Source organism: Vombatus ursinus, unplaced genomic scaffold (assembly GCF_900497805.2).
Source record: "Vombatus ursinus unplaced genomic scaffold, bare-nosed wombat genome assembly UNPS02014818.1, whole genome shotgun sequence".
Classification (NCBI taxonomy): Eukaryota; Metazoa; Chordata; class Mammalia; order Diprotodontia; family Vombatidae; genus Vombatus; species Vombatus ursinus.
In genome coordinates, this window is record NW_020954596.1 from 3714805 (window position 1) to 3732566 (window position 17762).

A 17762-nucleotide genomic window follows, 5' to 3' on the forward strand; every position below is an offset into this window, starting at 1 on the left:
AAAAAAAAAAAAAAGAATGATGCCCAACCAAGGCCCAGGTCAAGTTCCAAGCTCCTCCTAGGACCTCTTCTAACTCTTCTGTGTTCTGCACGTCCCTGACCATTTCTGCTACCACAGTGACACCCCTATCCCCCAGGGAGAAGCAGAACTCCCCACCAATTTGAGATAGAGCAAGCCCTATAGAACCATAGCTAGGAACTCTTGAAATTACTCACATTGAGTGGCCACAATCACGAGGGATATGACCAAAACCAAGGACAGGAAGATGAGGGCTCCATGGACCATTAGCTGTATCCCAGGGTGTAATCGCATCTTTGCCTTGGAGAAGAGGCCTTATAGGAGGAGAAAGATTCAGGTATAGAGCAATGTTTACTGAAACAGGCCACAGCCTTGGCATTCTAAGCTGTTGCTGTTGTCACAACTATGTTAAATGTATTACCTACTTCCTCCCCTCTAAGCAGTACACTGTAGAGACCCAAGGCCTCCTATGCAATTCACTCTCCCACTCCATGAATTTCTTTGTACATGCAAAGGCTTGCATTCACCAATGTCTGTTACATTAGTAATTTTTGTAATAATTAAATTTAATAATTTTAATTTAATAATTCTAATAGTTAACTAATACAAAATTTAAAAAAATTGTTGAAAGGAGAATTCAAACCCAAGTCCTTTCTAATGCTAAGTCTAGTGCTCTTTCCACATTACCTCTAGCTTAGGGCCTCTTAATCTGAGATCTACAGGTCACTTAGGGGCTTATGAGTAGATTTCATAGGATCCATAAGCTTTGATAGGAAAGAATGATTTCTTTATTTTCATTAACTTTCAGTTTCCTTTGACAATCCTCTGTATTGATTTTATGTACTTAAAAACATAATTCTAAGAAGTCCAGAGGCTTCACTCTGCTACTCAAGACACACACAAAAGGTGAATAGCCCATGCTCTGTCTTGTACAACTATTATTTTCCCTGTGAAGCAGCTCAATTAGACTCTTTCCTGTACCTTGATTCCCTTGCTCCAATGTCCTACAATTTCTCACACCTTGCTAAACACCAACTCTGGGTTACTTCCACCATCTACTTTCTATGGTTCTACTCCAAAGCCATCAGATGCTGTTGGAGGAAGTCATGAAACTATGCCAACTGCCTCTACTACAATTTATGTTGTCTAATCTCAACTGGGCCATCACTGCTGCATAAGCATAATTTTATTCTTCTCTGAAAATCTCCCTACTGAACTCCTCGTAGTAGATGTTGTAAGCCATCTCTTTTTTTCCTCTTCTCTCCTATGCCATTCTCTACCTCCTTCTCATCAGGAGAAAGCTGTGCCTACCGATGAGAAAACTGAAGGCCTGGAGTTCTGCTTGGACTGATGAGGCTCTGGGACTTGTAGGTTGGGATGTGAGGCCTTCTCAGGGATCTCAGGGGACAGTGAGCACCTTGACCCTTGCCTTCAGGCAGAGCACGTCCACAACAGGAAACACAAGACCAGGTTTTCTGTTCCTCAGAAACCAATCATAGAATCAAGAGTTCCTTGAAATTTTCCAGGAGACTTGGTCTAAGAAGGAGAGTTCTTCTTTCTCCAAGATGAGGAGGACATAGGAAGAAGAGCCCAGGATCCTTGCCTTCCCCTTCCCTCCACCACCCAGAGTGGGAAATAAGGCAAGAAAGATACAGTGAGATGACACTGTGGAAGGACCTACATTTTTGAAAGGACATCAGCAAACTAGAATGTGTCCAAAAGAAAGCATCCAGGATAGTGAGGGTATCAAGGACTATATTAAAGAAAGTGGGGATATTATTTTTGCCTGGAGAAGAGGAGATCTGGGCTTGGATATTGTAATTGTCTTCAAATATTTGAAGGGCTGTTGTGTAGGAGGATTTGACTTATTCTGCTGACCCTAGAAGGAAGAACTAGAAGCAATCAATGGAAACTGCAGAGAGGTAGATTTGGGCTCAATGTTAGGAGGAACTTTCTACCATCCCAAGCTATCCTCAAGTTGAATAATTGAGTTGCCTTGGAAGGCAGTAGAGATCTCCCAGAAGAAGCTGGATGACCATTTATCAGGGATGTGGAATCCCATGCCAGCTTAATGATACCCACATAGGGATCCCATGTGGAATTCCTCCCAGCTTTATGATTCTGGGACTGCTAGGCTGAGGGCTTTGGATTTTTTGCCTTTTAACGTTGGAACTCCCTAGAGAAGTGATTTAGCAATGATGTGGAAAAGTCTTGTCTTAAGGCAACAGGGAGCTGGAGAGTCTCGGCGTCTGGGGAGGGAGGAGAGCAATGAGAAGGGGTAGCTAGGCTGCAGGAAGGTGGGTGCAATTCCAGGGGGCTCACCTCGGTACCCGAAGAATTGCTGGTCATCTGCAATGGAATCAGTAGCTTCAATGTCCATCTGTTCTTTTAGTCAGACAGGGCTCTGGGCTCCCTGAGTAGATGCTGTCAATATAGGCTCTCTAGCAGTTCACGCTTCAGGCAGTGTAGTCCAATGGAAAGAGCTCTGAAGATCTCATTTCAAATCCTGCCTCTCACACTTACTGCCTGGGTGACATCAGGCAAATCACTTAACCCCTCTGGTCCTCAGTTTCCTCATCTGTAAATGAGCAGGTTGAATTCTGGTCTCTGAGGTCAATTCTAGTTCTAAATCTATGACCTTGTGACACATTTGTTTATTGGAAAAAATGGGAAGTATGAACATGACTCCACCCTTAAACTGAAACTCTAATGCTGAGTCTGCCCTCTCAGACCAGGGCTTTACTGTGTGAAGGGGCTGTATTTCCACTTCATATGAGACCTTCTGGAGCTTGGTCTCTGCCACACCAAGTGCTTTCCTCAGAAAAAGCCTATGAGATATTAGTGTAAATATTATTCCCCACCCCATTTGACATATGAGACACTAGAGACTAATAGAGTTGAAATGATTTGCTTAGAGCAGGGTGTGCTGATAAGTGTTTGACAATGGGCTCTCCAGGAAAAAAAAAAGACCCATGTATACACGGCATGCCTTTAAGTTTAAACTATATTATTAACATTTTCTCCTTTACTTTCTTTAGCCTAGACAATCAACAAAAGGATAGATCAAGCCCTCATTTGTAGCATTTGCTGATTTCTAAAGTGTAAGCGATCACACTGAAAAGTTAACAGGCAGTTCTCCCTAGCCTATACTAGCTTTGTGACTCTAGTCTCACATTACTGTAGACAAGGTTGCGTTTGGTGATTCTGTGGGAATATGTGGTTCTAGTGCCAAAGGTCTGTCTTGGTGGTAGGGAGAGCTTGGGTTGACTTCTTTTAATGGACCAATGGGCTAAAAGCCAGAGGGGCAGGAGCTGAGAAAAGCCAAGATTAGAATGGAGGGTGTTGGGGGTTAGGAAGACTCATGCAGGAATGAGCTCATGACTGGAGTTTTAGGCCCTAGGGGAGAGACGTTTTCCTCATTCACTACTTTCTAAATGTTACCTAATTTTTGAACCCCAGTGGAATGTGCCTGAACCTTCTGACTTCCCTGACTCTTGGCCCCTTAGATCCTAGATTCAGAGATCTGTTCTCCTGTTTCCCTATTGTTTCCATCCTCTTCCTGCTAGTCCCCTCATCCCTGTAGCCCTATGGACTGCACTCACTTCCCTCTTTTGCCCTCCACTGACGCAGCCGCTGCAGTGGTGAGCATGAGACCAGCTCAATACTCTTAACCCGGAGGCGCATTGATGAGGCGGGAGACAGCAAGATGGCAGAAGCTCCGTTTATTAAATGCTAGTAGCTTTCTTTTATATCCCTAGTAACACCTGATCAAAGCATGAGCTCCACGTGATAGCCAATCACCAAGTCTGCTGTACACCTGTAGCCCTCATGTCAGGGGTATGAGTAGGACTTTTCTCCCAATGAGAGGAGAGCCAAGCCAACCGTGGGAGCTGCGTGTCAGCAAAGGAGAGGTCTTGTGAGACTTCCTTGTTTTTGCCATGCAACAGGTTGTGACCCTCAGCTTCTGCCAAGAGAAGCTAGAACTCCCATGGGAAAATTCTCCCAACACTCCACCAACCACATGAGTGGGGTCATTTAGAGTTTATTTGCAAAGAACAAGAAGATACAGTAAGGACATTTCCATCTGACTGCATTCTTATGATATTTGAACTTAGGTAGCAATCCCTCATTGAAAGAAACTTCCTGGGATTACATTTCCCATCAGCTTGAGTACTCATGATACAGGAGAATTACATCAAGAAGCACAGGCAGGTGGTGGAGGATACTTCTGGAGGGAAGAGGAAGGTGCTGGGACTTCAACAAGTCCAGAACCTTCCTAGACTTAAGGAGATTGCAGAGAAGCAACATGAATTGGGGGAGGGGATGCTTAAGGTAAAGAGTCAGGTGCTTGGTAATGCACGGTTGGCTAAGTCAGAAGTTTTGTCAGACCTTTCCCAACCCTAGAGATTGAGTCTTACCAGGCATTGTTTTCCCAGATTTTCCCCATGAAACTGCAAAAACAGTAGGATAAATCTTAGAACTTATGTATGCTTGTTAACAAAGGACACTCTTACTCCACTGAGAGAGAGGGAGAGAGAGAGAGAGACAGACAGACAGACAGACAGATATACAGACAGAGAGAAACAGGGCATGAGTCTGCCTCAAAAGAATTCAACCACTCAAGCCTTCTTTCAGTCCAAGAACGAGTTTATTGTAACACCAATAGAAGTGGGTCAGACTCCTAGTGAGTCTTTGGAAATTTAATGGGGCCAAGATCAACACTTTTCTACATAAAGACTGTGGGAAGATCTCGATGTGATCTAGGAGTGGCAAGTAGCCTGGGGTGGTCCAGAGATAACAGAGAATGAAGTGCTGGGCTAGGTCAGGGGCCATAATGAAAGGACAGTTGAAAGGATTATTGACTAGGATGGATGATGCCTCAGGCAAACACCAAAGACATGGAAAGTTCTGGGCAAAGATATAGTCTTTTCCTTTTAGGGGTACAGGTCCCATACCCCATCATTTCCTTCCTTCCTTCCTTCCTTCCTTCCTTCCTCTCTTTCTTTCTCCTTTTCTTGCACAAAATGACTAATATGGAAATATTTTACATGATTGCATATGTATAATAAATTACTTACCATCTCAGGGAGGGGGGAATGGAGGGAGGGAGGGATAGAATTTAGAACTATAAAATTTTTTTTTAAATGAATGTTAAAAATTGTTTTCAGGGGCAGTTAGGTGGCGCAGTGGATAGAGCACTGACCCTGGAGTCAGGAGGACCTGAGTTCAAATCTGTCCTCAGACCCTTGACACTTACTATGTGTGTGGCCCTGGGTAAGTCACTTAACCCCATTGCCTAGCAAAAGAAAAAAGAAAAAAAATTGTTTTTACATGTAATTGGGAAAAAATAATTTTTTTTTCAAAGAAGGGACATGCTTACCTTGACACTATCCTCAGGAGTTAGGACTAGTCTGTTATCTTCTCAGATTCCCTTTGGTGACCTGCTAGAAATCTATAAATTTCTTTAACTTGACCATGTCATTCCTTTACTCAAAAATCTTGAGTCATACTAGGTCATCAGCCTGATGTAGAAGAGGCTTCTGGGGACATTCTAAGGAAACTTCCAGAGATTCCTAGGACATGGTGACTCAGCATTTAGGCACATAGGAGGTACAGAACTCCCTGGCTACTTCTGGTCAGATTGTAGATCAGTACTGAATGATGTTGGCATTTTGAAATGATGAAGCAATCTTGGATGGGCACCCAGTCTAACTTTGAGGAACCGTTGCTTAGCCCACAGGGGTTAGGGTACTGTACCAACTCTCTTCTCCTATAGAGACTGAGGGGATAGGATCAAGGGCTAGCCTTGGCCTAGGCAGAGGAGGGCCACCTTTTCTTCAGAGCCAGAAGCAAAGGAGGAATGAAGTAGAGGAATGTGAGGTGGAACTGGGAAGATACGTGAAAGGTTTATATTTTCTCAGGAAAGTAGGAGGCAAGCTTCTCTGCTCTCTGTGTGTGTGTGTGTGTGTGTGTGTGTGTGTGTGTGTGTTTGTGTGTGTGTGTGTGTGTGTGAACAGATGAGAAAGTTTGGAATAGACAATGTGGAGTATAAGATTGTGAGTAAACCAGGGAAAAATAAAAGGATTATCAAGCAGCATCGAGGTTCTGGTTAAATTCTAGTTATTTGTAGAGGAACCACTACCTACCTCCCAGGTTGCTGTGAAGATAGCATGTTGTGACCTTTGAGGGGCTATAGAAATGAGACTGATTATTATTCCCAGCTCCTGTCTCTCTAGGTGAACCTGAACCTTCCCTCCCCAATCTGAGCCTCAGTTTCCCTTTCTGAATGAGTGAGGGAAGGTTGGTAGTTCTTTGGGTGGCAAAAAGAAGCAGATAGATGATGTGGGGAGACAGCTCTGAGTTACCAGGTGCCCAGATTCCCAGTCTACGACAACTCACTTTGATTCAGAGTACCCCTCTGAGTCAGTTCTATGCCTCCTTTGCTACAGTCCTATCTCAGCAGATTAAAGAGAAGTTAATGAGGGTGGAGTCCTCCTCCCTAGGTCGTCCCCCAGACAAACTCCTTAGCAGCTTCAGTCCTTGGTTAGAACTTTATTGGGGTGGGGCCATGATAAGAAATGGAGGATTGGTCCAAGAAGAGCCAGTTCCAGGAGGAAGGGTTCCAGTGAGGGAGGAGCAGTCTTGAGAGTCTGGAGGAACTGACTTTCAAGTATAGTCAAGGGTGAGGACAGAGGGTTTTAGGGCTACTTCATTTCTAGCAATGCCAGATGTGCAGAGCAGGGCAGAAAATTCTTTGAGATCCAGAATGGAAACAATTGAGGTACAGAGTAGGTCAAGGCTCCCAAGCTAGCAGAACAGGTGTCAGGGGATCAGGGGGCAGCTCAGCTCTTCCATTGAGTCTCTGTGTGCCCTCGGACAAGGCTCTTCTCTTTCTACCCCACTTTCCTCCTATGTAAAATGAAGAATCTGAACAAAATGGTGTCTTCAAACTGGGATGATCTTTGGTCTATGTTCTAAGAGCTCTTTAGTTTCTGACATTCTAGGTTCTAAAATCTCCCCCTTTTCCAATATTCTTCTCCCCTGGCCAAGTTCCCTAGCAGCTTCAGTCCTTAATGGAACTTTGTTGGGGATGGGATTGGGCTAAAAGATGGGAAAATCTTTCCAGGAGGGAAGGATTCTAGTGAGGGAGGGGCAGTTCTGGGAGTCTAGAGGAGCTGAAATTGACTAACTTCCAAGTGTAGCTAAGGGTGGGGAAGGAGGGGTTCAGAACTGTTTGGTTTCCAGAAATAATAGATGTGCAAAACAGGGCAGGAAATCCAGTACAGAAATGTGTGTATGTGTTTTGTGTGTGTGGTTAGGGAATACAATGACCCTTTTCCAATCCTCACCCTTTTTGACCTCTGCATCATTTGACCTTGCTGATCATCTTCTCTTGGATCCTTTCTTATCTCAAGTTTTCTCGTGACAATCCTCTCTCCTGGTTCTCCTCCAATCTGTCTAATTTCTCCTTCTCAGTCTTTGTGTTGACCCTCCCCTATGCCTGGAATGCCTCACTTCTACCCCTTAGTTTTCCTGACTTCCCTCAAGACTTAGCTCAAATCCCTCCTTCTGCAGGACTTCTTTCCTATTCACCCCTTTCCCCAGTTGCTAGTATTTTCTCCCCTTAGAATACCTCTTATCTACTTTGTACACATGTGCACAAATGCACACATACACAGATACTCACATACATATAGGGCATTAAGTTGCACTAAGACTTTTGGGACACCCTGTATACAAAATATGCTTTAGTTGAAAACATGTTTTCTCCCCCATTAGAATATGAATTCCTTGAGGAACAGGGCAGGGACTATATTTTTGCCTCTTTTTGTATCCCCAGCACTTCTCACCATTCCTGGCACATAGAAAATTCTTTAATGCTTGTTTGTGACTGACTGACAGATGGGACCCAGGACTTTCACACCCCTTGAACTCAGAAGGTTGACTCTGAGCTTGGACATGTCTCTTTCAAAAAATAATGTTTTATCACTTTTCGGGAAAGGAAACACAAAACAGAAAAACAAGCTGAGGACTTAAAACTTTTCTTTTATCATATTCCTCCCTTGCTCAAAAAACTTCATTAGCTCCCCATTGCCCGCACAATAAAGCCCAGACTTCTTAGCTTGTTTTCAAAGCCCTCCACAAGTGAAGCACTTCCCATAGAGTGAATGGCATGAAATGATAATATCTGAAATCCCATTGCTTAATCACTTTCCTGTTTAAAAATCATTTACCTCACAACATTGGCTGGTAATATGATAGGTTTGGGTTGGTTTTTTTTTGTCTGTTTGTTTTTTTACTTTTACCAGTACAGGTCTACATCTTCTCTGCAACTGATTTTCTTCATGAGTTGCTTGGGGACACTGAGAATTTAAGTGTTTCTTCCAGGATCACACAACCCGGTGGGACTTGAACTCCGTTCAAAATCCTACAGCTGGTAGGTGACTGTCAAGTAATGAATGAGAGTTTTCTGATTCACAATCAAGTCTTTGCTGATTCTTCTCTTACTGTTAGTAGACTATTTCTGCTATCAACTATGCAAAATGCTGGAATATTATGAAACTGTACACATACTTAGCCTTTTTCTGAGATTTTAGTTCCTCTTTCCCTGAAGGATGGAAGGTCAAACATAAATTGTAAGTCAGGATTTGAGGACAGGACCACACCCTTATGAGGAAGGGTGACAACCATCCTGAAAACAAGCAGGCTCATCCTGAGCCCAGGGGAATTGACTTGAGTCAGCAATTGGCTGGAATGATAGCAAAATGTTTAGTTATACGTGCCTGCTTTCAGTCAGGCACAGTTCCACCAAGAAGACTCATAGTACCTAAAGCGCTGACCTTGGAACACAGTGGGAAGGGTCAACGTTGTTGGGTTGAGAGCTGAGAGCAGGTAGAGGTACTTGATGAAAGGTCCCTTCCAGAGACTGAATGGAAGGTGTAGCCACGTGGTGAAGCTAGGCCTAGATGTGAGGCCAATGCAAGCCCCCTCCTCTAACTCTTCCCTTTCTGCCGCTGATACCACCATACTCCTAGTGTAGCATGGTACTGGAGATCACTGTCTACCAGAGGATGTAATGCCTGTTTATGCAAGCCTCTGGTAACCATGGGTCTCTGACTTTTTTCTGAAAAGACAGTTTCTTACACTTTCCATCCTCGAGGAAAAGAGGAGCTGAAATTTCAAAAAAGGCAAAATGTGTATGCAAGGGCACTGAAGAGTAGTCAAGGGTTTGGCAGATGCTACAACTACAATGAATAGGAAAAAATTGCAGTCGACATGGTGTGTGGAAGAAAGGTGCTTCCATGCCCAAGTGACTTCAACCTTGGGAATGACTAGAGGCTGATGGGTCATCTGTTTCCAGGAGGTGCAATCAAGAGAGAAATGAGAGCGGGTCCTGGGACTGAGCACTACCATTGCTTTTGCTGCTGTTACCATGATCAAGGATGAGGTACAAATATAAAGCAGATGTTAGGTAATCTTGAGTGTGGAGAAGACATTAGCAGCTGGGGGGATCAGGAGGAACTTCATGCAGAAAATGTTATAGAAGAAAAGAAGAGAGAAAGGAAAGAAGGAAGGAAGAAAGGGTGGATGGATGGACACAAAGAATAAAAGAAGAATTTATTGATTTATTATTTGTTTGGTATATACCTATAAATGTACATATTGTCTCCCTGATTAAAATGTAAGTTCCTCATGGTCAGAGTGTGTTTTGGTTTTATCTTTGTAGCCCCAGCATCTAGAATAAGCATCACTTTCTACATGGCCTTTCTTTACCCTCCCAGTTGCTACTACCCTCCCTAAATAAATTATCTTTATTCTGTATATGTACATGACGCCCTAATAAAATGTAAGGTCCTTGAGGACTATGATTCCTTTAGTCTGTATTTGCATCCCCAGTGCCTAGTATAGTACCTGGCATGGAGTAGGTGCTTCATAAAACTTGTTGACTATTTAGTGTCCCTGACTCAAGTGTTTCCCCACTCCAAACATCTGGCTTACAGCTGCCAAAATGATTTTCCTTAAGTTCAAGTCTAGCAATGTGGCTTCTTCCTTCCCCCCTTAAGTCTCTTCTTATTAACTCAAGATCAAATATGTGTTTCTCCATTTGGTATTTCAAGCTCTTTACAATCTGACTCAGTCTTCCTTTTCTAGTATTATTGCACACACCTCTCCTCTCCACCACAAACATCTTATAACTGGGTCAAATTAAACTACTTACTTTTCCTCACAAAGAATACTCTGTTTCCTATCTCCATTGTACTGACTTCCTCCCCATCCTCCAGTCTGGAATGAACTCCCTCCTCACCTTTGTCTCTGGGAGTGTCTGGTTTCCATTAAGACTCAGCTCAATTTTGCACAAACAAAGCCAAGGCAACCAAGACTAGGAGGGAGCAGAAAACTGGGAACCAGTGTCTCTGATAAGGACCTCATTTCTAAAATATATAGAGAATTAAGTCAAATTTATAAGAATACAAGTCATTCCCCAAGTGATAAATGGTCAAAGGATATGAATAGGTGGTTTTCAGATGAAGAAATTAAAGCCATCTATAGTCATATGAAAAAATGCTCTAAATCACTATTGATTAGAGAAATGCAAATCAAAACAACTCTGAGGTACCACATTACACCTATCGTATCAGCTAACACTACAAAACAGGAATATGATAAATGTTGGAGAAGATGTGGGAAAATTGGAAAACTAATACATTGTTGGTGGAGTTGTGAAATGATCCAATTTTGGAGAACAATTTGGAACTACGCCCAAAGGGCTATAAAAATGTGCATAATACCCTTTGACCCAGCAATAGAACTTCTAAGGCTGTATCCCAAAGAAATCATAAAACTGGGAAAAGGACCCACATCTACAAAAATATTTATAGCAGCTCTTTTTGTGGTGTCAAAGAATTGGAAATTGAGGGAATGCCCATCAATTGGGGAATGGCTGAACAAGTTGTGGTATATGAATGTAATTGTGCTATAAGAAATGATGAGCAGGCAGACTTCAGAAAAACCTGGAAAGACCTGTATGGACTGATGCTGAGTGAAGTGAGCAGAAACAGGAGAACATTGTACACAGTAACAGCCATTTTGTTTGATGGCTAATTTTGATAACTTAGCTCTTCTCAGCAATGCAACGATCTAAGACATCTCCAAAAGTCTCATGATGGAAAATGCTATCCACATCCAGAGAAGGAACTATGGAGTTTGAATGCAGATTGAAGCATACTATTTACTCTTTTTTTCCCCCTCTTCTGTTTTGTTTAGTTTCTTCTTTCTTGTGGTTCCTCCTATTGGTTCTAATTCTTCTTTACAACATGATTAATGTGAAAATTAAAAAAAAAGACTCAGCTTAAGTGCTTAACCATTAGCCTGGTGCCTGGCACATAGTGCTTAATAAAGACTTCTTTTGTTCTTTCTGTCTATCCATCCATCCATTCTTTCTTCCTTCCTTCTTTCCTTTCTCTCTTCTTTTCTTCTATAACATTTTCTGCATGAAGTTCCTCCTGGTCCCCCCAGCCGCTAATGTCTTCTCTACACTCAAGATTACCTAATATCTGCTTTATGTTTGTTTGGTATATACCTATAAATGTACATATTGTCTCCCTGATTAAAATGTAAGTTCCTCATGGCCAGAGTGCATTTTGCTTCTATGTTTGTAGCCCCAGCATCTAGAATAAAGCCTAGCACCTAGTAGTTTTTTTAATAAATATTTATTTACTGATAGAATGTAATTTTAATATGACTTATTGTGATTGCTATTATTTCAAATGCAAATGGTGAAAAAGGGCACCCTCATTATACACCTGATTTCAGGAAAAACATGCATCTCATTTCTATGAAAATTTGCTATTAACTTCCTTAAAGTCCTGGATACATATCAGACACACACACATACACCCTGGTCATGCCTGTTATTCCCCTCCATGGCTATCACAAACCATAGGATGATGAGTGATCTTCCAACATTCCCATATTTTCTATTTCAACCAGCTCCTTCCCTGTAGGGCAAGAAAAACCGAAACAAACAGTTTCTTTTGTCACTTCCTCTACTATATGAGAGAGAAAATTGTTAGTAAGAAAATTATTTTTCAAAAATAGCTTTTTTTAGCTGCTTGGCTTTTAACACAGTGAAACTAGTTGACATTTCTCTGGCAAAGACATCAAAATCTCATCTCTCCTATTGTAGAAACCCTAGACTCTAATACAGGTGGTCTATGTCAGCTACCTGGTGATTTGGGGTCTAATCTTTGACAGCTGTGTGACTTGAGACAAATGATTTCATTTCATTTATCTGGACTATTGGAAATAATAGTTTGATTGGAATAGATCATGTCTAAAGTCCTTCCTACCTCTAAATCCTATGATCATTTTCACTGCTTCCTTCAGATTTTTTTTTGTATTTTCTTTGTCTTCCTAATCAAACATTTATTAGGTGTTGACCATGAATTAGGCATTGGGCTAAATGATGGGGACACAAAGAAAGGCTAAAGGGGAAAAAAAAGTCCCTGTTCTCAAGAAGCTCACATTCGATTGTGAAAATAACTGGATGTACATGATTCTAGAAGTGAAATGACGGCATAGGCTATCTGCTAGAGAGTGCGGAATGAGACATTCTATCAATACACACACACACATATTTTCTTTTGTTTTTCTTGACTATACATGTTTATCATGGGGGCTTTGTTTTTCTTTTTTCTCTGGGGAGGAATGGGAAGGAAGGGAGAGGGCAGATTTTTGTTGATTGAAAAAATCAATTCAAAAAGTAAAAATAAATAAATGTTCTAAGGAATAATCAAAGAAAATAAAATTAAAAAAAAAAACAACCAGGTAACTATAAGACTGTGGGTTTGAAGGAGAGAGAAAAGCCAAGGTTGCATGCTTGGGTAATTAAAAGTTTCTTCAATAGAAATATACAACTTGTTCTTCTATTCCCCAAATGATGGATACTTTTAGTGAGAGAACTGAAACTCTGATCTAGAGCGTATCATGGTAATTCCCTACCTATTGAGGTTCCCTTAGTACAGTACCTACTCTAGACTAGGAGGCCTGTGGTTTTCATCCTTCCTTTGGTTACAGTTTCAGTAAGTCTAGCTACTATATCACCAGCCCCTGAAATGTGTGCTTATGAGCATTGAACTTAGCATCAAGAGAGATTGGGTTCAATTCCCACTTCTCACACTAGCTAGCTATGTGTGAGATCTGTGTGTGATCTATGTGACTCCAATCAATTCATTTCTCTAAGATTCAGTTTCTTTATTAGCAAAATGGGCACAACAATACCTGCATTGTTCAACTCTGTTGTTGCTATTTCTTTGTTTGAAATCATATTACTCCTGCTTTTTTGTGTTCACCTGAGACAATAGATATTGCTACAACCTCTTAGTGTAATTCAACGTGTCTTTATGTTTTAAGTGTATTTCTAGTAAACAACATATTGTTGGATTTTGCTTTCTAATCTATTCGCTAACTTCTTCCATTTATGAATCAGTTCGTCCCTTTCACCATTCACATTAACAACTAAGATAGTTAATTTTTTATTTCCCTCCATGTTATTCTCTTAAACTTTTTCTTCTCCGTATTCCTCTTTCCCTATTTAAACTATAATCCTTTCTTTTTTTTCCTTTTAACTTTTTCTTCACCATCCCTTCTCCAAACTTGGGGTTTGTTTTGCTTATGACTAATCCTTCCCTGAATCTGCCCTCCCTCTTATATTTCCCTTTCCCTTTCCCTGGTTCCTACTGTATCTCAATGAGTTTAATGTGTTTCTACACCAAACTCTCTCTCTCTCTCTCTCTCTCTCTCTCTCATTCTATGTGTGCGTGTGTGTGTTCATTTGTTCTACTCTCTTTTGACCAGTTTAGATGAAAATGAAGTTCAAGTGATATCTGCTGTACCTTCTCCTATGTTTGCAGGTAGTTCCACTTGTACAACCTGATTGTGTATGTTAAGGATTTCCCCCTCTTTGCCCCCATTTCCCCTTGACATATTTTCCCCCCTCTTTTTTTTCTCACCACATCTTCAAAACATAAAACTATTCATAGGTCGTCTGTGTCAATTGACTACCTCCATGGTTCCTTGTGATATTAAGATTCTGAAAGAACTTCTAATATTCCCCTTTCCATTAGAATGGGAACAGTTCATTCTTATAAAGTCCTTTCTGATTGTTCACTTGTTGTTACCTTTTTATTCTTCTCTTGACTCTTATATTATATTTCAAAATTCTTTTTTAGCTCAATTTTTTTTCCCATCAGGAATATTTGAAAATCTTTTATTTTATTGAAGGTTCATTTTTTTCCTTTGTAGAATTATATTCAGTTTGGTTGGGAAAATTATTCTTGGTTGCAGACCCTCATCTCTTGCACTTTGGAATATCTCATTCCACATTCCCCAGTTTTTTTTTATAGCAATAGCTGCTAAGTCTTATGAAATCCTGATTGCGATTCCTTGATATTTAAATTTTTTTCCTTCTCACTGCTTGTAGTTATTTTTTTTTAATTGTTTAGAAGTTATGGATGTTAGCAATGACATTTATGGGAGTTTTCATTTGGGGGTTTCTTTCAGGATTTGATCAGTGTATTCTCTCTATTTTCACATTACTCTCTTACGCTAATATTTCTAGGCAATTTACTTTAACAAGTTCTTTTTTTTTTCAGCCAAAGACAAGGTTTATTAGAACATCTGCCATATTGGCCAGACTCTTAAGGAATCTAAACATTTGTATCACTAATGCAAGAAGGCCAGATCTTAGGAACCTGAGCACCTTAATGGAGACAAGATGAATCTTATATACAGAAAGACTATGGGAGGATCCAAGAGTGGCCAAATAGTCTGGGGTGAATGTAGAAGGGTTCTAAGGAGGATCTGGATGGAAGTGACCACTAAACTGGAGTGAACAGAAAGCCAGGGGCCTGGACTACATGGTCAAGGGAAAAAGGGAGAATGGAGTCTAGATAAGATTAAGGGTGGGAAGTGGCCAGGGGCTATCGGGAGGTAACAGAACAGAAGATTGGGCATAGCCACAATGAAAGGCCAGTTGACTGAATTACAGCCTCAGGCAAATGCCAGAGATTTGGGAAAAGTCCAAGGATTTTCTTTTTTGGGGTCCAGATCCCAAATATATGGTCTTTTCCTTTTAGGGGTTCAGATCCCATTCCCATCATTCCCCTCTCAAACAAATGGGACCCAAATTCTTTTGGGGTAGGGGGTGAAGGTCTTGGCTTCTGAAACTGCTTCCTGCTGGCAAGGAGTGTAGAGCTGTCCCTGCCTCGAGGGTGTCCTGAAGAAGAGTTTGACTGGAACTGAGCACAGGCTGCATCCAGGGGATACTGGGAGGACATTGGCTGGTACCCGCTGTTCGCTACCAACCGTAGGTGAATGGTCTGTAGTCTGGAAGACACAAATATGACAGAAAAGACTGCAGGCCCAGATGTAGGGAGAAGTAAAAGTGTAAGAGCCCCATTAAAATCATTTATATTTGATCTGCAAGGTTATCTGATCTTGTTACTTTTTCAAAATCTAAAGTGACGCTTTTGCAGGTAGAAGTTTTCTACCCCAGGGTTCAATAGTTACACAAATGAATTTGCCAAGAGACAGACTTTCACTTCAATTATCATTGAAATTCTCCTCCCCAAACCAAACTGAAGATGTTTCTGCTTTAATTTCAGTTGTTTGGGGATATTGATTGACTATACATTCAGGTCAAAACAGCAAGATCTCACACACTTGCATCAATCTTTTACTGATCACTTGTTCTGATTATAGAAATTTTCTATAAAAGAATAAAGCAGGGACTAGATTTAGGGCCCAAATATTTCAGGATAAAACATCCTTAGCTCTGCTTGAATTCAGATAATTCACAGTTTTCCAACCATGCAGTATCAAATCCACCTCATAGCCAGACTCAGGAATAGCCAGGTGGGTAACATTCCTTTTCAAAGGAATGTAATGGAGATCCCACCTTAGACTGCAACTAAAATTGTCCTCTCAGCTTTTCCTGATGCTGACTTCCCACCAGTATCACATTCTCTCTGAGCAGCTTCTGGCATTTCTCTCAGATGGTGGATTATTGACTATTGATTATGGATGGGTTATGATCCACCAGACAACTCAAAATAAAATCATTTACAGTCCCATGAGCTTTTACCTCAAGGAGCCAGTTTCACTAATCACAGTTTAGGGAAAACCTTTCTGGGACTTACATCTCAAATTTTAATTTGTCCTGGTGTAAAAACCAATCGTTAGAGATTATTTCTATATATTTGCAAATTCTCAGCAAGTCATAATCCAAACAAGTTTTTGGCAAGTTTACACATTAAAACAATAACCAATAATAGCCAAATAATTTTATCTGTAACTAAATTATGAAAAGTTGCTTGACATAACTAATACAAAAAGTTTACCAATTTCAAACTTGAAACAAACACATTACCAATCAGGCAACTTCAGTTTTGTTAAATGCATTTCCAAATTACTTTACACAAGAGAATCAATGTCTCATCTTCAACAGTTAAAACTACAACTTTAAAAGAGTGTGCTTATCCAAGTTTTGAGGCTAGCTTCTTTACCTTGACCCATCCCCCTTCCATCTCTCCCCACAACTGCTGAGTGTTGAGTGGGGGTGAGGGGGTGAGCAGGATGTGTTGAACCTGGATGATGCTTCCAGGCAAAGGTTGCCCCAGGCCCCAAGGCCATTGCCAGTGGGACCCATGCTGTAGCTGCTGCCCCTCCTTTCTCCTTCCTTTCACCAGGTGGGGGAGGGCAAATTTGAAGGCGAGGGGGAAGGGTTCTAGGTCTCCCTTGCTCTGTGGATCACATCAAGTTGAGGACCCTTTTATTGGTTCTTGTGATAGGATACTTGAGTTGCTTCTGCCTACTGCTGTTCCCTCAGACATAAGGTCAGACAAAGAAATAAAGAAGCCGTGTCTTCTCTCCTCGTTTCCCCTCCAGAGCTTCATCCAGGACCACGAGTGGGGAGAAACAGATTCCCAGTCCCTTTGTTGGCATCTCCTTCTTTTTCTTTCACCTCAATGACTCTCTCTTAAACAGTCAATACCAAACCCAAAGTTTCCCTTCCACTAGAAGGAACTGGTCACATAAGCATGACAGGGGGAGAATGTGGGAGGTTGTGGTTGGAACAGATCATTTCTCCATGTTGTCCCCTTCTAGCGTGTCATTCCACCTTTCTGAACCTCACTTCCCCATCTATGAAATGTAGATCCTAACACTTGAACTGCCTCCCTCACAGGGTTGTTATGAGTCAAGTCCTTCATAAATTGTATTAAAAATATTTTACTGATGCTTTTTTTTTACACCACTGTCATTTCCAAGTAGCTCACTAAGCCTCAAAGTAGAACCCTCCCTCACAACAGAGTTGGATAGCTGAGCATAACAATCAACACATTGGCCACATCTGACACATATGCTTCATTCTGTAACTACAGTCTACCACCTCTCTGCAGAGAAGGAGACATGCTTTGGGAAGTTCTTTGAATTCACATTTAGTCACTGCAGTTAGAGTTCTGATAGCTTTCAATGTTGTTTTTCTTTCTATTTTCGTGCTCACTGTGTAAATTGTCCTCTGGTTGTGCTCATTTCACTTGGCATCAGTTCATACAAGTTTTCTTGTTTTCCTGAACTCTTTGTGCTTGTCATTTTCATGGTGAAAGTAATTTTCAATTAGAATCATATGCCATGATTTGTCCAGCCATTCCCCAATCAATAAGTGCACGATTTGCTTCCAGCTC